The 22,765-nt window shown below is 43.6% G+C and overlaps 1 protein-coding gene across 1 annotated transcript in view; it reads left to right on the forward strand.

Annotated features, from left to right (window-relative positions):
• Positions 1 to 2,971: 2,971 nt before the first annotated feature.
• The window catches only part of LOC128687823 (hematopoietic prostaglandin D synthase-like), a 112,261-nt gene continuing 92,467 nt past the window's right edge, over positions 2,972 to 22,765 (forward strand). Inside the window, exon 1 of the mRNA XM_070083772.1 lies at positions 2,972 to 3,007. The gene's annotated coding sequence lies outside the window, so the exon portion shown is untranslated. The remainder of the gene's footprint in view (positions 3,008 to 22,765) is intronic.

Raw genomic sequence — 22,765 nt, forward strand, 5'->3', positions numbered from 1 at the left:
TCTATATTTCTTCCATTCCCTAGCACACTTGGTTTTTGCCTCCCTGCACCTTTGGGTGAACCATGGGCTCATCCTGGCTTTTTCATTATTCCTGTTACCCTTGGATACAAACCTCTCCTCAGCCTCCTTGCACATTGTTGCTACATATTCCATCATCTCATTAACTGGCTTCCCTGCCAGTTCTCTGTCCCACTGAACCCCTTTCAGGAAGTTCCTCATTGCTGTGTAGTCCCCTTTCTTGTAGTTTGGCTTCATTCGTCCTGGCCTTCCTGCTTCTCCCTCCACTTGTAGCTCTACTGTGTATTCCAAGCTTAAAACCACAAGATCGCTGGCCCCAACGGGTCTTTCATATGTGATATCCTAAATATTTTCATTACTCAAGGTGAATACTAGGTCCAGTCTTGCTGGTTCATCCTCTCCTAACTCTCTTGTAGTGTTCCTTACGTGTTGGTACATGAAGTTTTCCAGTACCACCTCCATCATCTTAGCCCTCCATGTATCTTGGCCTTCATGTGGCTCCAATTTCTCCCAATCGATCTCCTTGTGGTTAAAGTCACCCATGATGAGGAGCTTTACCCTGCATGCATGAGCTCTTCTGGCCACTGCAGCCAGTGTGTAAACCATCGCTCTATTGCTCTCGTCATACTCTTGCCTTGGCCTCCTGCTGTTCTGTGGTGGGTTATACATCACTGCAATTACCACTTGGGACCTCCAGAGTGAAGTGTTCCCGCTATGTAATCACTTTCTTCTCCGCTGTCTCCTCTCTCCAGCTCATCAAAATTCCATCGGTTTTTGATCAGCAGTGCACTCCTCCACCCCCCCTGTTCCCTCTGTCTTTCCTCAGGACCTGGTATGCCGTTGGTATTTATGTGTTTGTGTGTGAGTTTGTTTGTGTGTGTCTTTTTTATGTGTGTGTTTATATGTATGTGTGCGTGAATGTATTTGTGTGTACTTACCTATTTGTGGGAGCAGAGGTCGTGTGAGTGAGTGAGAGTCAGTCAATGGTGTACACATAAGTACAACCAGACCTCTAAGCAGCGCCACCTGTGAGTCACCCTCACCACCAGTAACTAAATCAATTCACCCAACACAGACTCCATACTGGTAGGTATGATCGACCTCACCCTTCCGCCCTCCCCCCACCAACACAATCCTCCCCTCAACTCACATTGATTTGGGTGTACTATACCCCTTCGCAACACACACACACACACACACACACGTTAAGAAAGAGGCGGGGCCAAAAGCTGTGAATCTTCCCCTGCAACCACAAATAGACGAGTACAAATGAGTGAGAGCAAACAAACACAGGACAGAGAGGTGGGGTACACCATCAATGTTGGACACAGTACATACAACCAAAGAAGCGAAGAGGCTGCTAAGCGAGCTAGATACTCAAAGGCTATGGGGCCGGATAACATCTCTCCATGGGTCCTGAGAGAGGGAGCAGAGGCGCTATGTGTTCCACTAACAACAATCTTCAACACATTTATCGAAACAGGGCGACTACTTAAGGTATGGAAGACAGCAAATGTAGTCCCAATTTTTAAAAAAAGGAGACAAACACGAAGCATTAAACTACAAATCAGTGTCATAGACATGTATCGTATGCAAAGTCATGGAGAAGATTATCAGAAGATTGGTAGAGCACCTAGAAAGGAATGAGCTTATCAGCGACAGCCAGCACGATTTCAGGGATGGGAAATCCTGTCACAAACCTGCTGGAGTTCTACCGCAGGGTGACAGCAGTAAGACAAGAGAGAGAGGGGTGAGTAGATTGCGTTTTCTTGGACTGTAAAAAGGCGTTTGACACAGTTCCACACAAGGGATTAGTTCAAAAGCTGGAAGGCCAGGCAGGGATAACAGGGAAGGCACCACAATGAATCAGGGAATACCTGTCAGAAAGACAACAGCGATTCGTGGTATGTGGCGAGTTGTCAGAGTGGGTGCCTATGACGTGCAGGGTCCCACAGGGGTCAGTCCTAGCACTGTTGCTGTTTCTGGTATTTGTGAACAACATGACGGAAGGAATAGACTCAGAAGTGTCCCTGTTTGCAGATGATGTGAAGTTGATGAGAAGAATTCAATTGGACGAGGACCAGGCAGAACTATAAAGCGATCTGGACAGGCTACAGGCCTGGTCTAGCAGCTGACTCCTGGAGGTCAACCCCCACCAAGTGCAAAGTCATAAAGATTGAGAAAGGGCAAAGAAGACTGCTGACGGAGTACAATCTATGGGGCCAGAGACTACAAACCTCACTCAACGAATAGGATCTTGGAGTGAGTATAACACCATGCATGTCTCCTGAAGCGCACATCAACCAAATAACTGCTGCAGCATATGGGCACCTAGCAAACCTAAGAACAGCACTCCGACATCTCAATAATGAATCGTTCAGGACCTTGTACACCGTGTACATTAGGCCTATATTGGAGTATGCAGTACCAGTTTTGAATCAACACCTAACCAAGCACGTAAGGAAACTAGAGAAAGTGCACAAGGTTTCCAACAAGGTTAAGGGAAATCGACCTGACGACACTGGAGGACAAGAGAGATAGGGGGAATATGATAACGACGTATAAAATACTGAGAGGAATCGACAAGGTGGACAGAGACAGGATGTTCAAGAGATGGAATACAGCAACAAGGGGTCAGAGTTGGAAGTTGATGACTCTGATGAATCACAGGTATGTTAGGAAATATTTCTTCAGTCACAGAGTTTTCAGGAAGTGGAATAGTCTGGGAAGTGATGTAGTGGAGGCAGGATCCATACATAACTTTAAGAAGAGGTATGATAAAGCTCATGGAGCAGGAAGAGTGATCGAGTAGCGGCCAGTGAAGAGGCGGGGCCAGGAGCTGTGACTCGACCCCTGCAACCAAAACTAGGTGAGTACAACTAGGACCCCTGCAGCAACATACAGGTGGGTACGGGTAAGTACTGGTGAAGTAGTCAGTGTGAGAGAGAGAGTGGTGAGAGACGCACCACCTGCAACACTGATCACACACGTAATCAATCAATATTTTGGTAACCACACCTCTGTTTGCAACTAAAATAACACACATTGCAGACCAAGGCTTTCATTATTCAACGATTCACTGACGACTTGGAGCAAAACGTTGCGCAACGTTCTTTAATTAAAGCCTGACTCTGATGTAAGAGTGCTTGAATAACACAAACTGAGTTATTTAATACATTCAGCAGTGTCCTTGTATGAACATGTATCCGCTGACACACTTGCTGCAAGTCATGTTTTGTGCAAATGTGTAAGATAATATATAGCTGCTAGATGTATCCAGATGTCATGTCACGTGTATTTGTGTGACAAAAGAATTAATGTGTCATATGTATCAGTGTGTCAAAAGTATCAATGTGTCACATGTATCAGTGTGTTATAGGTGTCAGTGTCACAGGTGTCAGTGTGTAGCAGGTATCAATGTATCACAAGTATCAGCGTGTCACAAGAGTCAGTGTGTCACACGTGGCAGAGTGTCACATGTATCAATGTGCCTCAAGTGTCAATGAGTCACAGGTATCACTGTGTCACAGGTATCAGTGTGTCACAAGTATCAGTGTGTCACAAGTGTCAGTGCGTCACAAGTATCAGTGTGTCACAAGTGTCAGTGCGTCACAAGTATCAGTGTGTCACAAGTATCAGTGTGTCACAACTATCAGTGTGTCAAAGCTATCAGTGTGTCACAAGTATCACTGTGTCACAGGTATCACTTTATCACAAGTACCAGTGTGTCACAAGTATCAGTGTGCCACAAGTGTTAGTGTGTCACAAGTATCAGTACGTCACAAATATCAGTGTCACAGGTCTCAGTGTGTCACAAGTATCAGTGTGTCACAAGTGTTACTGTGTTTACCTGGAGTTTACCTGGAGAGAGTTTCGGGGGTCAACGCCCCCGCGGCCCGGTCTGTGACCAGGCCTCCTGGTGGATCAGCCCCTGATCAACCAGGCTGTTGCTGCTGGCTGCACCCAAACCAACGTACGAGCCACAGCCCGGCTGATCAGGAACTGACTTTAGGTGCTTGTCCAGTGCGAGCTTGAAGACTGCCAGGGGTCTGTTGGTAATCCCCCTTATGTGTGCTGGGAGGCAGTTGAACAGTCTCGGGCACCTGACACTTATTGTATGGTCTCTTAAGGTGCATCGTCTGCCAAGTCTTTTGCTTTCGTAGTGAGTGATTTTCGTGTGCAAGTTCGGTACTAGTCCCTCTAGGATTTTCCAGGTGTATATAATCATGTATCTCTCCCTCCTGCGTTCCAGGGAATACAGGTTTAGAAACCTCAAGTGCTCCCAGTAATTGAGGTGTTTTATCTCCGTTATGCGCGCCGTGAAAGTTCTCTGTACATTTTCTAGGTCGGCAATTTCACCTGCCTTGAAAGGTGCTGTTAGAGTGCAGCAATATTCCAGCCTAGATAGAACAAGTGACCTGAAGAGTGTCATCATGGGCTTGGCCTCCCTAGTTTTGGAGGTTCTCATTATCCATCCTGTCATTTTTCTAGCAGATGCGATTGATACAATGTTATGGTCCTTGAAGGTGAGATCCTCCGACATAATCACTCCCAGGTCTTTGACGTTGGTGTTTCGCTCTATTTTGTGGCCAGAATTTGTTTTGTACTCTGATGAAGATTTAATTTCCTCATGTTTACCATATCTGAGTAATTGAAATTTCTCATCGTTGAACTTCATATTGTTTTCCGCAGCCCACTGAAAGATTTGGTTGATGTCCGCCTGGAGCCTTGCAGTGTCTGCAATGGAAGACACTGTCATGCAGATTCGGGTGTCATCTGCAAAGGAAGACACGGTGCTGTGGCTGACATCCTTGTCTATGTCGGATATGAGGATGAGGAACAAGATGGGAGCTAGTACTGTGCCTTGTGGAACAGAGCTTTTCACCGTAGCTGCCTCGGACTTTACTCTGTTGATGACTACTCTCTGTGTTCTGTTAGTGAGGAAATTATAGATCCATCGACCGACTTTTCCTGTTATTCCTTTAGCACGCATTTTGTGCGCTATTACGCCATGGTCACACTTGTCGAAGGCTTTTGCAAAGTCTGTATATATTACATCTGCATTCTTTTTGTCTTCTAGTGCATTTAGGACCTTGTCGTAGTGATCCAATAGTTGAGACAGACAGGAGCGACCTGTTCTAAACCCATGTTGCCCTGGGTTGTGTAACTGATGGGTTTCTAGATGGGTGGTGATCTTGCTTCTTAGGACCCTTTCAAAGATTTTTATGATATGGGATGGTAGTGCTATTGGTCTGTAGTTCTTTGCTATTGCTTTACTGCCCCCTTTGTGGAGTGGGGCTATGTCTGTTGTTTTTAGTAACTGAGGGACGACCCCCGTGTCCATGCTCCCTCTCCATAGGATGGAAAAGGCTCGTGATAGGGGCTTCTTGCAGTTCTTGATGAACACAGAGTTCCATGAGTCTGGCCCTGGGGCAGAGTGCATGGGCATGTTATTTATCGCCTGTTCGAAGTCATTTGGCGTCAGGATAACATCGGATAGGCTTGTGTTAATCAAATTTTGTGGCTCACTCATAAAAAATTCATTTTGATCTTCGACTCTCAGTCTGGTTAGCGGCTTGCTAAAAACTGAGTCATATTGGGACTTGAGTAGCTCACTCATTTCCTTGCTGTCATCTGTGTAGGACCCATCTTGTTTAAGTAGGAGCCCAATACTGGACGTTGTTCTCGATTTTGATTTGGCATAGGAGAAGAAATACTTTGGGTTTCTTTCGATTTCATTTATGGCTTTTAGTTCTTCCCGCGATTCCTGACTCCTATAAGATTCTTTTAGCTTAAGTTCGATGCTTGCTATTTCTCTGACCAGTGTCTCTCTACGCATTTCAGATATATTGACCTCTTTTAGCCGCTCTGTTATTCTTTTCCGTCGCCTGTAAAGGGAGCGCCTGTCTCTTTGTATTTTACATCTACTCCTCCTTTTTCTTAGAGGAATAAGCCTTGTGCATACATCGAGTGCCACCGAGTTAATCTGTTCTAGGCATAAGTTGGGGTCTGTGTTGCTTAGTGTATCTTCCCAGCTTATATCGGTTAGGACTTGGTTTACTTGGTCCCACTTTATGTTTTTGTTATTGAAGTTGAATTTGGTGAATGCTCCCTCGTGACTAGTCTCATTTTGTCGGTCTGGGGCTCCACGCATACATGTCTGAACCTCAATTATGTTGTGGTCTGAGTATATTGTTTTTGATATGGTGACATTTCTTATCAGATCATCATTGTTAGTGAAGATGAGGTCTAGTTTATTCTCCAGTCTAGTAGGCTCTATTATTTGCTGGTTTAAATTGAATTTTGTGCAGAGATTTAAAAGCTCGTGCGAGTGTGAGTTTTCATCAGAGCTGCCTCCTGGTGTTATTACTGCAACAATATTATTTGCTATATTCCTCCATTTTAGGTGCCTTAAGTTGAAATCCCCCAGGAGCAAGATGTTGGGTGCAGGAGCTGGAAGATTTTCCAGACAGTGGTCAATTTTTAACAGCTGTTCCTGGAATTGCTGGGATGTTGCATCCGGAGGCTTGTAGACTACCACAATGACTAGGTTTTGGTTCTCGACCTTTACTGCTAAAACTTCCACTACATCATTTGAGGCATTAAGCAGTTCTGTGCAAACAAGTGACTCTGCAATGTACAGGCCAACCCCCCCCTTTTGCCTGTTCACTCTGTCACATCTGTATAGGTTGTAACCTGGGATCCATATTTCATTGTCCAAGTGATCCTTTATGTGGGTCTCAGTGAAAGCTGCGAACATTGCCTTTGCCTCTGCAAGCAGTCCACGGATGAAAGGTATTTTGTTGCTTGTTGCTGGCTTTAGACCCTGTATATTTGCAAAGAAGAATGTTATCGGACTGGTGGTATTGTTGGTACTGGGGGGGGATTTTTTTTCCGGCATTAGTATCTGTATCTGTTGGTTTGGAGTGGAGGCCATCGACTGTGGTTCCACTCCAGGAATGACTGGATTTGGTGTACGATTTCTGCCATTTCCTGCCAGTTTTTTTTTCCTTCCTGGCACTAAAAAACCTCTCCCTCTTGAGTGGCTGTGGCTACCCAGGTTTTCCCATGGCCTGGATGTTTTGTATCTTTTTGTCCCCTTTAGATGGTATGCCTGGCAATTTAAGTTATAGCACAGTCTTTCCTGTACTGAAGAGGTACACATTTCAGGGTGAAAAAGCTTACAGGAAGGGAGTTTGCATTTTCCTGTTGTCATATGGGCATGGCATTTTCTAGGGTGGTCATAGTTGCATGTCCCATCTGTTTTTCCAGATTTCCCATGCCAGCAGATACCAAGTGCATAGTATGTGCACAGGCTTGGTTTCCGCTTGCCTTGGGTTTCTGTGACTGTATTCCCTGTTGGTGCATGTTTCCCTGTCTTACTTCTATCCTCCCTAGCACCAACAATGGAGCTCCCACCAGTTGTTTTTGGTAATTTATCCTCAGTATTGCTATTGGAGTCCTCTTGTTTGCTATTTCCTGCGGTATTTCTAGTTTGCAATATTGGTTTTATCTTATCTTTGACTACACTTGTTTCCCTACTATGGCTCCTGTCCCCTATGAGGTCATTTATATGTATTCCTTCCTGCGTATAATTCCCGACTACCTGGACAAATTCTCCAGCTTCACCATTACTGTCTCCCAGGACAGCACCTCCAGCTTCACCATTACTGTCTCCCAGGACAGTATCTCCAGCTTCACCATTACTGTCTCCCAGGACAGTATCTCCAGCTTCACCATTTCTGTGTCCCAGGACAGCACCTCCAGCTTCACCATTTCTGTCTCCCAGGACAGCACCTCCAGCTTCACCATTACTGTCTCCCAGGACAGCACTATCAGCCCCACATTTACTGACTACCAGGTCATCATCTCCAGCCTTACAGTTTGTGGCTACATGGCCAGTATCAAGGGCAGTACCATTTAGCCCAGACTTTTTATGTTCCCATCTGTTGTAGAAAGATTCCAGGTTTTCTATGAAAGCAGCTTTGATGTTGTCCTCTTTTAATACCCTTGTGATTTTAGTCCACAGATTTTCTTCATTTGGGCATACCCAAAAACACTTCTCTGTTTTAATACTGCTTGTAGCTAATTCTGGGATATCTGCACAAGGGGCGTGACACCAATTTCCACAAAAATGACAATTTATCCATGTGGAAGCCCGTTTGTTTGACTGACCACAGACTACACACAGCTTCATAATGATTTGAATGGTTGATTTACTGTAATTCTACTAGCAACCTCTTGAATATTCTATTAATAACCTCCTTAAATGAAGCTCTAGCTATTTGTATTTCTGTTTCTAACTGTTTTTGTATATTGGACAGCTTACCGTCACGTTCCTGATTTTTAATGTTTGTGTTTATAAGGGCGCCTACAACCCCATCCGTTTACAGTCTGCTTTATTGTCCAACGAAACCGTTTGAAACCAGTCCCGGGTTCGGACCAGTCAAGGGTTCGGACCAGTCAAGGGTTCGGACCAGTCAAGGGTTCGGACCAGTCGATCTGATCTGATCAGTGGGTCACTTATTTAAACATACTGGTCGGTGATTTGAGCTAACACATGAAGGATCTACTGGAAATTATCTACCCGAGTAATATGTGATTTGACTGATACAAAAGTATAACTTGCGTGTTGAAGAAATCGGTGACTGCTGGCACTCCTACAATGACGAACGGTCGACCTCCACCCTTGTTTATCAATCGCTGTATCTAGCTCAGAGTGTCACAAGTATCAGTGTGTCACAAGTGTCAGTGTGTCACAAGTGTTAGTGTGTCACAAGTGTTAGTGTGTCACAAGTGTTAGTGTGACACAAGTGTTAGTATGTCACAAGTGTTAGTGTGTCACAAGTGTTAGTGTGTCACAAGTATCAGTGAGTCATAAGTATCACTGTGTCACAGGTATCAGTGTGTCACAAATATCACTGTGTCACAGGTCTCAGTGTGTCACAAGTGTCAGTGTGTCACAAGTGTCAGTGTGTTACACGTATCACTGTATCACAAGAATCACAGTGTCACAAGTGTCATTGTGTCACAAGTGTTAGGGTGTCACAGGTGTCAGTGTGTCACAAGTATCAGTGTGTCACAAATATCAGTGTGTCACAAGTGTCTGTGTGTCACAAGTGTTAGTGTGTCACAAGTGTCAGTGTGCCGCACGTATCACTGTATCACAAGTATCACAGTGTCACAAGTATCACTGTGTCACAGGTAGCAGTGTGTCACAAGTATCAGTGCATTACAAGTGTCAGCGTGTCACAAGTATCACTGTGTCACAAGTATCACTGTGTCAGAGGTATCAGTGTGTCACAAGTATCAGTGCATCACAAGTGTCAGTGTGTCACAAGTATCACTGTCTCACAAGTATCACTGTGTCACAGGTATCAGTGTGTCACAAGTGTAAGTGTGTTACAAGTGTCAGTGTGTCAAAAGTGTTAGTGTGTCACAAGTGTTAGTGTGTCACAAGTGTTAGTGTGTATCAAGTGTTAGTAGGTCACAAGTATTAGTGAGTCACAAGCATTAGTGTGTCACAAGTATCAGTGTGTCACAAGTATCACTGTGTCACAGGTATCATTGTGTCACAAGTATCAGTGCATCACAAGTGTCACAAGTATCACTGTGTCACAAGTATCACTGTGTCAGAGGTATCAGTGTGTCACAATTATCAGTGTGTCAAAAGTGTCAGTGTGTCACAAGTATCAGTGGGTCACAGGTATCAGTGTGTCACAGGTATCAGTGTGTCACAAGTGTCAGTGTGTCACAAGTGTCAGTGTGCCACAAGTATCAGTGTGTCACAAGTGTCAGTATGTCACAAGTATCACTGTGTCACAAGTATCACTGTGTCACATTTATCAGTGTGTCACAAGTGTCAGTGTGTCACAAGTGTCAGTGTGTCACAAGTATCACTGTGTCACAAGTATCACTGTGTCACATTTATCAGTGTGTCACAAGTGTCTGTGTGCCACAAGTATCAGTGTGTCACAAGTATCAGTGTATCACAAGTATCAGTGTGCCACAAGTGTCAGTGTGTCACAAGTATCACTGTGTCACAGGTATCAGTGTGTCACAAGTATCAGTGTGTCACAAGTATCAGTGTGTCACAGGTATCAGTGTGTCACAAGTATCACTGTGTCACAGGTATCAGTGTGTCACAAGTATCACTGTGTCACAGGTATCAGTGTGTCACAAGTATCACTGTGTCACAAGTATCAGTGTGTCACAAGTATCAGTGTGTCACAAGTATCACCGTGTCACCAGTATCAATGTGTCACGGCTATCAGTGTGTCACAAGTATCAGTGTGTCACAAGTATCACTGTGTCACAGGTATCAGTGTGTCACAAGTGTCAGTGTGCCAGAAGTGTCAGTGTGTCACAAGTATCAGTGTGTCACAAGTATCACTGTGTCACAGGCATCAGTGTGTCACAAGTTTCAGTGTGTAACAAGTATCACTGTGTCACAGGTATCAGTGTCACACGTATCAATGTGTCACAAGTATCACTGTGTCACAGGTATCATTGTGTCACAAGTATCACTGTGTCACAGGTATCAGTGTGTCACAAGTATCAGTGTGTCACAAGTATCATTGTGTCACAAGTATCAGTGTGTCACAAGTATCACTGTGTCACAAGTATCAGTGTGTCACAAGTATCAGTGTGTCACAAGTGTCTGTGTGTCACAAGTGTTAGTGTGTCACAAGTGTCAGTGTGTCACATGTATCACTGTATCACAAGTATCACAGTGTCACAAGTGTTAGGGTGTCACAGGTTTCAGTGTGTCGCAAGTATCAGAGTGTCACAAGTGTCAGTGTGTCACACGTATCACTGTATCACAAGTATCACTGTGTCACAAGTGTCATTGTGTCACAAGTGTTAGGGTGTCACAGGTGTCAGTGTGTCACAAGTATCAGTGTGTCACAAATATCAGTGTGTCACAAGTGTCTGTGTGTCTCAAGTGTTAGTGTGTCACAAGTGTCAGTGTGTCGCAAGTGTTATGATGTCACAGGTATCACTATGGTTAACACTATGGTTAACACAAGCCTATCCGATGTTATCCTGACGCCAAATGACTTCGAACAGGCGATAAATGACATGCCCATGCACTCTGCCCCAGGGCCAGACTCATGGAACACTGTGTTCATCAAGAACTGCAAGAAGCCCCTATTATGAGCCTTTACCATCCTATGGAGAGGGAGCATGGACACGGGGGTCGTCCCACAGTTACTAAAAACAACAGACATAGCCCCACTCCACAAAGGGGAGACAGACAGGTCGCTCCTGTCTGTCTCAACTATTGGATCACTACGACAAGGTCCTAAATGCACTAGAAGATAAAAAGAATGCAGATGTAATATATACAGACTTTGCAAAAGCCTTCGACAAGTGTGACCATGGTGTAATAGCGCACAAAATGCGTGCTAAAGGAATAACAGGAAAAGTCGTTCTATGGATCTATAATTTCCTTACTAACAGAACACAGAGAGTAGTCGTCAACATAGTCAAGTCCGAGGCAGCTACGGTGAAAAGCTCTGTTCCACAAAGCACAGTACTCGCTCCCATCTTGTTCCTCATTCTCATATCCGACATAGACAAGGATGTCAGCCACAGCACCGTGTCTTCCTTTGCAGATGACACCCGGATCTGCATGACAGTGTCTTCCATTGCAGACACTGCAAGGCTCCAGGCGGACATCAACCAAATCTTTCAGTGGGCTGCAGAAAACAATATGAAGTTCAACGATGAGAAATTTCAATTACTCAGATATGGTAAACACGAGGAAATTAAATCTTCATCAGAGTTCAAAACAAATTCTGGCCACAAAATAGAGCGAAACACTAACGTCAAAGACCTGGGAGTGATCATGTCAGAGGATCTCACCTTCAAGGACCATAACATTGTATCAATCGCATCTGCTAGAAAAATGACAGGATGGATAATGAGAACCTTCAAAACTAGGGAGGCCAAGTCCATGATGACACTCTTCAGGTCACTTGTTCTATCTAGGCTGGAATATTGCTGCACACTAACAGCACTTTTCAAGGCAGGTGAAATTGCTGACCTAGAAAATGTACAGAGAACCTTCACGGCGCACATAACGGAGATAAAACACCTCAATTACTGGGAGCGCTTGAGGTTCCTAAAACTGTATTCCCTGGAACGCAGGCGGGAGAGATACATGATTATATACATTTGGAAAATCCTAGAGGGACTAGTACCGAACTTGCACACGAAAATCACTCACTACGAAAGCAAAAGACTTGGCAGACGATGCAACATCCCCCCAATGAAAAGCAGGGTTGTCACTAGCACGTTAAGAGACCATACAATAAGTGTCAGGGGCCCGAGACTGTTCAACTGCCTCCCAGCATACATAAGGGGGATTACCAACAGACCCCTGGCAGTCTTCAAGCTGGCACTGGACAAGCACCTGAAGTCGGTTCCTGATCAGCCGGGCTGTGGCTCGTACGTTGGTTTGCGTGCAGCCAGCAGCAACAGCCTGGTTGATCAGGCTCTGATCAACCAGGAGGCCTGGTCACAGACCGGGCCGCGGGGGCGTTGACCCCCTGAACTTTCTCCAGGTGAACTCCAGGTATGCCATAAGTGTCAGTGTGTCACAGGTGTTTGTGTGTCACAGGAATCACTGTGTCACAGGTATCAATGTGTCACAGGTGTTAGTGTGTCACAGGCTTCATTGTGTCGCAAGTGCCAGTGTGTCACAAGTGTTAGGGTGTTTTAGGTATCAGTATCACAGGAATCAGTGTGTCACAGATATCAGTGTGTGACAAGTATCAGTGCATCACAAGTACCAGTGTGGCAAGTGTCAGTGTGTCACAAGTATCAGTGTTGCAACACATTGGCTAGTGACAGTTTATGACACAAACATCCTGTTGACCCGGTATACAACACACATGGCGTGGTGAGACAGTATATGACACACACGGTTCTTGATACAGTATTCGACACACAGGAGCTACTGACATAATACTACAAACAATGGTTGGTGACACAGTATATGACACACGAACTAGTGACATACTAATACAAACAATGGTTGCTGGCCCAGTATACGACAAACACGTGCTTGTGACAATGTACAACACACACACGTTATTCATATGGTATATGACTCGCACAGGCTAGTGACAAAGTATACGAATAAAGTGATATCATAAGCGATCTTCGTCTGGTTATCAGATCCTGAGGGAAAACAGGGAGAGCAGAGGGGGCAGAGGAGTTGTACTACTCATCAAAAACCAATGGCGTTTGGAGGAGATGGGAGGACTAGTCAGAAGAGTAGCGGATGACTACACAGTAAGAGCACTTCATACTGGGGGCCCAGAAGTGATGATAGCAGTGATGTACAACCTGCCACCAAAGAGAAGGAGCCCAAAACAGGAATACGATGAGAGGAACAGAGTGATGGTGAACACACTTGCCGAAGTTGCCAGAAGGGCCCATATGAGCACGGCAAAGTTACTCATCATGGGGGATTTTGATCATAAGGGCATTGACTGGGAGAATCTGGAGCCACATGGAGGACCAGAGATGTGGAGAGCCAAGATGCTAGAGGTGGTGCTGGAAAACCTCATGTACCAACATGTTAGGAACACAACCAGAGAGAGAGAGAGGAGACGATGAACTAGCAAAGCTGGACCATGTATTCACCTTGAACAGTTCAGATATAGGGGATATCACACACAAAAGACCCCTAGGCACTGGCAATTGCATGGTCTTGAGTTCTGAATACATAGTAGAGTTAAAATGGAAAATGAAGCAGTATGAGAAGGATGGAAGAAGCAAAACTTCCAAAAATGGAACTACACAAGTATGAGGCAATTCCTACATGAGGTGCAGTTGGTAAGCAAATGATGGAACACGTTACCACAGAGTGCAGGGAGGCCATGGAGAAGTTCTTACCAAGGAGCAACAGAAACAACGTAAAGACAAGAGTGAGCCCATAGTTTACCAGGAGGTGTGGAGAGGCCAAAACCAAGTGTGCTAGATGTATGGAACAGTATAATAGGAAAAGTACCCAGGAAAACAGTTAGTTGAGCCGATGAGCCAGAAATGAAAATGCATGGATATGGAGAGAAGCTCAGTGTCAGTACGAGAATGACATAGCATCAAAAGTAAAATCTAACCCAAAGTTATTATACAGCCATATCAGAAGGAAAACAGCAATCAAGGACCAGGTAGTCAGGCTGAGGAAGGAAGGAGGGGAGTTTACAGGGAACAACTAGAAAGTATGTGAAGAGCTCAGTTCGTGATTCAGGGAGATATTCTCAGTGGAGACAGAGAGGATTCCAGCAAAACGAGTTGGTAGTATGCACCAGCAAGTGCTGAATACACTGAATACAACCGAGGAGTAGGTTAAGAAACTGCTAAAGGGAACTAGATACCTAGAGGGCGATGGGCCATGATAATATCTCTTCTTGGGTTCTGAGAGAGGGAGCAGATGCACTGTGTATGCCACTAACAACCATCTTTAATAAATCTATCAAGACAAGGCAACTGTCTGAGGTGTGGAAGACATCAAATGTAGTTCAAATTTTTAAGAAAGCAGACAGACAGGCTACACTAAATTATGGACCAGTGTCGCTGACATGTATTGTATGTAAAGTTATGGAGAAGATTATCAGGAAAAGAGTGGTGGAGCACCTTGAAAGGAATGGACTCATACATGGTAATCAGCACGGCTTCAGGGAAGCAAAATTCTGCATCAGAAACCTATTGGAGTTCTGTGACAAAGTAACAGAAGTAAGACAGGAAAGAAAGGAATGGGTAGACTGCATCTTCTTAGATTGTAAAAGGCTGTCGACACAGTACAACACATGAGACTGACTGAAAAGCTGGAGGAGCAGGCTGGAATAGGAAGGAGAGTACTGCAGTGGATCAGGGAATACCTGACAGGAAAGAAACAACATATGTAGTTACATGACGAGGTGTCAGAGTGGGTGTTTGTATCGAGTGGGATTCCACAAGGGTCAGTCCTAGGCCCGGTGCACTTTCTTGTATATGTGAATGACATGATGGAAGGGATGGATTCAGGAGTGTCCCTGTTCACAGACGGTGTGAAACTACTGAGAAGAATACAAGCGGATGAGGATCAGGTAAGCCTACAAAAGGATCTAAACAGGTTGCAAACCTCCTCCGACAAATGGCTCCTGGAGTTTAATTGCAGCAAGTACAAAGTTATGAAGCTTGAGAAAGGACAAAGAAGACCGCAAATGGAGTACAGCCTAAGAGGTCAGAGGCTGAAAAACTTACTCAAGGAAAAGGATCATGGGGAAAGCATCATACCGAACACATCGGCTGAGGCACACATCAACCATATGCTGCAGCATATGGACACCTAGCAAACCTGAGAACAGCGTTTCAACATCTAAGTAAGGAGTCATTCAGGCCACTGTACACTGTGTACGTCAGGCCCATACTGGAGTATGCAGCACTGGTATGGAACCCACACCTGGTCAAGCACGTCAAGAAATTAGAGAAAGTGCGAAGGTTTGCAGCAAGACTAGTCCTGAAACTGAGGGGTTTGTCCTACGAGAAGAGGTTAAAGGAAACCAACCTGTCAACCATGGAGGATAGGAGGGATAGGAGGGATATGATAATAATATAATATCTTCATTTATTACAAGTACATGTCATACCTGCCTAAGCTCTTGGGAGTTCGAATGGGCTGTTACCAAGCACCATGGCTTGTTGTAGTGTTTTACAGTCTCAGGTTCAAGTGTTGAAGAAGATTCTACTTCTTCAGGAGGAAAATAGGAAGCTGAAGCTTCGCATAGATGAGTTTGGGAGCGAGTGTAAGAAGTATTTAGCTGGTAAGGAGGAAGATGAGGAGAGTTAATAGAGAAGATGTGAAGGTAGGAAATCGATTCTCTGTTCTCCAAGACGAGTGTACTTCAATGGTTAGTGAAGATGAAGGTGCCACTGATTCCTTTGCTAATCAGGGTAAGAATATTTTAATAGTAGGCGATTCTCAGGTAAGATATATGGACCGTGCATTTTGTAACAGAGACAGAAATGTCAGACAGAGAGTGTGCCTCCCAGGAGCTGGTGTTGGTGACATAGTCAGCAGGTTGGATAATATTATGGCAGGTAATGGGAACAAACCCATTATCTGTGTTAGGGCTGGGGGTAATGACATTGGGAAGGGCAGGAGAGAGGAGCTGCTGGATAAGTACAGGTCAGCCATAGAAGTAGTTAGGTCTAACGGAGGGATCCCAGTCATATGTAGCATCTTGCCTAGAAAAAGAGTGGCCAATGAATGGATGTCTAGGGCAATTGGTATAAATTGCTGGCTAGAGAGGCACTGCAAGGAACTTGCAACCCCATTCATTGATAACTTGGACCTATTCTTCGGCAAACGTAATATGTATGCTGGGGATGGAGTGGTTGCATTAGCCAATTCAATTGAGAGGGTAATTAATAACTTGTCTAGAAATTTAAACTCATAGATTATAGAGGTATGGGTGTTTGTGGGAAACAATCAGGCAGCAGCATTAGGGTTAAAAACAGCAGTTATTACCGGGATACCTCAGGGATATGTTTAAAAGACAATATTCAAAATAAAGTTGCTAGTAATGGCAAATCAATTGATCAACAAAGAGGGATAGTAGAGGACAACGAGTAACTAGCTCCCTTAAGGTTTACTATACAAATAGTAGGAGTCTAAGAAATAAGATAGATGAGCTAAGATTACTTGCAAGTGTAGGCAATATAGATATTATTGGTATAACAGAGACCTAGTTCAACCTGAAAGATAAAGAAAGGCCTTCTGAATGCAACATACAGGGTTATAAACTATTCCACACTAATAGGGTCAACAGGAAGAGTGGTGGAATGGCGATGTTTGTCAGAGAAAATTTAAATTGTTGTCTTAGACATGATATAAGATTAGAAACATCGAACACAGAATCTGTTTGGCTACAGTTTCTCGAGGGACGTGACAAATTAATTTTGGGTGTGATTTATAGGCCCCCAAACCTTGATAGGGAGTGCAGTAAGCTGTTATGGGATGAAATTCATAAGGCATCTAGATATGAAAATGTTGTGATAATGGAAGATTTTAACTTTTGACAAACTGACTGGAACAATATGACTGGAAATCTTGAGTCTAGTGACTTTCTTGATACGGTTCAGGATTGCTTTTTAGAACAGGTTATGACAGAAGCAACTAGAGGAAACAATCTGCTTGACTTGGTTCTTGCCAAAAAAGATTCACTAATTAATAATCTTGAGGTTAATGATGAGCTTGGGGAAAGTGATCACAAATCACTTAGTTTCAATATATCATGGAATTACCCAGATAAATGCAATCAAATCTCTGTCCCAGATTTTCACTTGGCCGACTTCATTAGACTGAAAAATTACCTGGGTGGGCTAAATTGAGATGTCCTGACTATGGGTCAGGTAGGTGATCTTGGTTGCCAATAGACAACTTTTGTTCCGAGTAGGGAAATTAGATCTAACAAAAATTATCCCAAATGGATGAACAATAGATTAAAACATCTCATTGGTCAAAAGAGAGGCATATATAGGCGTATCAGAAGAGGGGATGGGCAGTTAAGAAATCAATATATTCAATTAAAGAGAGAAATAAAGAAAGGAATAAGAAAAGCAAAAAGGGATTATGAGGCTAAGATCGCAAAAGATTCAAAGACTAACCCAAAAGGGTTCTTTCAAGTAAACAGAAGTAAGATTAGGGACAAGATTGGCCCACTTAAGAGTAACTCTGGTCAGATCACTGACAGTGATAAGGATATGTGTGAAATTCTCAATACCTACTTCCTCTCAGTTTTCACCCACGAAAATACTAGCAATATTCCTGAAATATTAGATTATGTTGAACAGGATAATAAACTATGTACGATTGTGGTAACTAGTGACATGGTCCTCAGGCAAATAAAGCTAAAACCTAACAAATCCCCAGGTCCTGATGAACTGTTTGCAAGGGTGTTAAAGGAATGTAAAGAGGAACTTAGCATACCTTTGGCTAATCTTTTTAACATGTCACTACGAACTGGCTTAGTGCCTCATAAGTGGAATATGGCAAATGTAATACCTATTTACAAGGCAGGTGACAGGTCCTTGGCTTCGAACTATAGACCAATAAGCCTTACCTCCATAGTGGGAAAATTTATGGAATCAATAATTACCAAAGCAATTCGTAGCCATCTTGATAAGCATAAATTGATTAATGAATCTCGACACAGTTTTACAAAGGGGCATTCCTGTCTTACGAATTTACTAACTTTTTTCACTAAGGTGTTTGAGGAGGTAGATCATGGTAATGAATATGATATTGTACGTATGGACTTCAGTAAGGCTTTCGATAGAGTTCCACACAAGAGGCTATTAAGGAAACTTAAGGCACACGGAATAGGAGGAGAAATTTTTTCCTGGGTAGAGGCATGGCTGACAAATAGGCAGTAGAGAGTTGGCATAAATGGGGAGAAATCAGAATGGGGGCACGTCACAAGCGGTGTTCCTCAGGGGTCATTATTGGGCCCGTTGTTGTTCACAATTTACATAAACGACATAGATGAGGGAATAAATAGCGACATAAGCAAATTTGCTGATGACACCAAAATAGGCCATCCAGTTCATTCTAATGAGGACACTAGAGCACTCCACGATGATTTGAATAGACTGATGCAATGGTCGGAGAAGTGGCAGATGCAGTTTAATATTGACAAATGCAAAGTTCTATATGTTGGACAGTTAAATAACCATGCCACATATAAACTAAATAATGTAGATCTTAATACTACTGATTGCAAAAAGGATTTAGGAGTTCTGGTTAGCAGTAATCTAAAACCAAGACAACAGTGCATTAGTGTTTGCAGTAAAGAATACAGAATTCTTGGCTTCATATCTAGAAGTATAAGTAATAAAAGTCCTCAGGTTGTTCCTCAACTCTATATATCCTTGGTTAGGCCTTATTTAGACTATGCTGCTCAGTTCTGGTCACCATATTACAGAATGGATTTAAATGTTCTGGGAAAACGTACAGAGGAGGATGACAAAGATGATCCCATGTATCAGAAATCTTCCCTATGAGGATAGACTGAGGGCTCTGAATCTGCACTCTCTCGAAAGGCGTAGAATTAGGGGGGATATGATCAAGGTGTATAAATGGAAAACAGGAATAAATAAAGGGGATGTAAATAGCGTGCTGAAAATTTTCAGCCAAGACAGGACTAGCAGCAATTGTTTGAAGTTGGAAAAATTCAGATTCAGGAAGGATATAGGAAAGCACTGGTTTGGTCATAGAGTCGTGGATGAGTGGAACAAACTCCCGAGTACTGTTATTCAGGCTAAAAAGTTGTGTAGTTTTAAAAATATGTTAGATACATACATGAATGGGTGTGGGTGGGTGTGAGTTGGACCTGACTAGCTTGTGCTGCTGGGTCTGGTGCCGTGCTCCATCCTTGAGTGGAGGTGACCAGACGGGTGGGTCATTGGGCTAATCCAAGGGGGTGGGGTCATTGGGCTAATCCGGGGGGGGGACATGGACCTACTCCACATGGTTCAGTAGGCCTGTTGCAGTGTTCCTTCTTTCTTATGTTCCTATGTTATTCTTATGAACAAGATATACAGACCTAGCTTATTATGCAGAGAATTTCGGGAAAATTAGGTCAGTTTTGTCCCAGGATGCGACCCACACCAGTCGACTAACACCCAGGTACCCATTTTACTGATGGGTGAACGTAGACAACCGGTGTAAGGAACCCTTCCCCAATGTTTCCACCCCTTCACCGGGAATCGAACCCGGACCCTTACCGTGTGAAGCGAGAGCTTTTGCCACCAGGCCACAGAGCACTGTGATAAGGGACAGGGACATAATATTTCAGAGATGTGACACAGCAACAAGGGGTCACAGCTGGAAGTTGAAAACTCAGACGAGTCACAGAGATATTAGGAAGTACTGCTTCAGTGATAGAGTTGCCAAGAAGTGTAACGGTCTGGAGAGTGGTGTAGTGGATACAGGATCCATAAACAGCTTTAGGAACAGGTACGATAAAGCACATGGACGAGGGAGAGTTGACCTAGTAGCAACCAATGAAGGAGAGGGAACAGGAGCTATGAATCAACCTCTGCAACCACAGTTAGGTGAGTACAATGGTTGGTGACACAGTATGCTACACACATGCTTTTGACACAGAATACAACACACAGTTTAGAGGTATAGTGTATGACACACATGGATTTGTGACAGAGAATGCGACATACCTGGTCTAGCAACATAGTATACGATACACAGGCTTATGGCACAGTATATGACACACAGGAGACAGAAACGAGGCACTAAACTACAGACTAGTGTCTCTGATGTGTATAGTATGCAAAGTCATGGAGAAGATTATCAGGAGGAGAGTGGTGGATCACCTGGATTGAAACAAGATTATAAACAAAAACCAGCATGGATTTATGGAAGGCAAATCCTGTGTCACAAACCTTCTGGAGTTTTATGGCAAGGTAACAGAAGTAAGACTCGAGAGAGAGGGGTGGGCTGATTGCATTTTCCTGGACTGCAGGAAGGCCTTCGACACAGTTCCTCTCAAGAGATTAGTGCAGAAGATGGAGGAACAGGCGCGTATAATAGGAAGGGCACTGTGAATATCAAAATGTGTGATGAATGGTTTGAAAAACCGACAAGTTGAAGATTGAGACACTTATGCAGCATATGGGAATCTTTATTCAGGAAACGTTTCGCCACACAGTGGCTTCATCAGTCCAATACAAAGAGGAAGGCGTAAGGAGAGGAGGAGAATGAGGTAATCAGTCCCTCAACCTGGAGTCGATGTGTTCAGTCCATCAATCTTGTAGAATGTACAGCATAGGGCCGTAGACGTGGCTTATATACTGTAGTGAGGTGAGGTGAAGCAGGCGGAGGCGGGGTCATAGTGGTACCATCCACTAGTCGAAGTAGGTCTTCGTCCAAAGGTTGAACAAGTGTTGAAGAATTCTTTGTAACAAGATCCCATGATGCTGCTGTGTCTGACAGTTGTGACGAAGACCTACTTCGACTAGTGGATGGTACCACTATGACCCCGCCTCCACCTGCTTCACCTCACCTCACTACAGTATATAAGCCACGTCTACGGCCATATGCTGTACATTCTACAAGATTGATGGACTGAACACATCGAATCCAGGTTGAGGGACTGATTACCTCATTCTCCTCCTCTCCTTACGCCTTCCTCTTTGTATTGGACTGATGAAGCCACTGTGTGGCGAAACGTTTCCTGAATAAAGATTCCCATATGCTGCATAAGTGTCTCAAACCTCGAATATCAAAATGGTATACAATACCGACAAGTTGGTAGGTAAGACACATAGGCAAGATTTAGGCAGCTTTATTCTGAAACGTTTTCCCTACACAGTAGGCTTCTTCAGCCAAGTACAAAAAGTAGGCAGAAGCAGCAGAGATGTGAAGACGATGTAATCAGCCCATCACCCTTGAAGTCGTAGATTTGAGATTGTCAGTCCCTCAGCCTGGAGAAGTTCTGTTCCAAAGTCTGGAACTAACAATAGCATAGTATTTTATGTCGTCTTGACATACAATACTATGCTATAGGCTGAACAGGAAGGTGGCTCTGGGCTGATTCTATATAATAGCAAAGACATATGTAACTTAGAACTAATGGATGGTATCGTAATGCATTACAAATTAGAGGGACAAATCATAGTATAAAAAAAGATGGAACTGATCGATCGATCTGTATTCATGCACTCTACGGATCCTGAGGAAGAATATATATTTACAAGGGTGAAAGTAATTAACAGGCAGACCATGCATGCACAGGTCATATTGCTAAATCTCAGAATTCGGAGGGAACGTGAACACACACACACAAAAAGTTTCTGAACACTGATCAGCTAATAATAAACACACAGTTGACAACTTGAACATCTAATTATACAGACTATGTACATTTAAACCCAACTCTGCGAGGGTAAGATTTACATATGCAGAATGATTATCGTCTTTGCGAGGATCGAATTCTTTTTCAATGGCTAACACATGCCTAGACTGAGGGAGATCTGAACAAGTATCTACAAAAGATACTTGGAGGTTTCTCATTACTTGCTGTGTAGGCAAAGAATAACAACATTCAGGTTGATCATCTGACTCAGTGTTAGAGGTAGAGGGTACAGAGTCAGGAGGATTGTCAGCATCTGTCACATTAGTCTGGGTAGAAATATCATCCTCAACATCGTATACTAACTTCATATGATCTGAATGCGATTCCTTATACTGACCAGTACTAATTTCTCTAACCTTATACTTATTGCCATTGATATGTTCAACTACTTGATAAGGACCAACAAACTTTTGATCGAGCTTAGGCATTGCGGATGTTTTGTTGAACTTAGTCAGCATTACTCTCAAACACACTTTAACTTTGATCAGCTTAGCACGGCTATTAGTTATTCTTGTAAATTCTGCCGTTGACTTATGAAGTGTCTCACAGATTCTTCTAAAAACACTTTGAGCTAAGCTGGTACGAGTTGCTATGAAATCATCAGGGTTGTAATTGGGTTTCGGTGCAGAATATAACAACTCATAAGGCAAATGCTTGTCTATTCCATATAATGCATAATGTGGAGTGTCACCTATGGAAGCAGTGTAAGCAGAATTTATGGCACATTGAACATCAGGTATAACTTCATCCCAGGTTTCACTATTGGGGTTGATAGTGGCTCTCAAGACATCAAGTACTTTCTTATTGGTTCGTTCTGC

The sequence above is a fragment of the Cherax quadricarinatus genome, chromosome 10 (assembly GCF_038502225.1).
Source record: "Cherax quadricarinatus isolate ZL_2023a chromosome 10, ASM3850222v1, whole genome shotgun sequence".
Taxonomy (NCBI): domain Eukaryota; kingdom Metazoa; phylum Arthropoda; class Malacostraca; order Decapoda; family Parastacidae; genus Cherax; species Cherax quadricarinatus.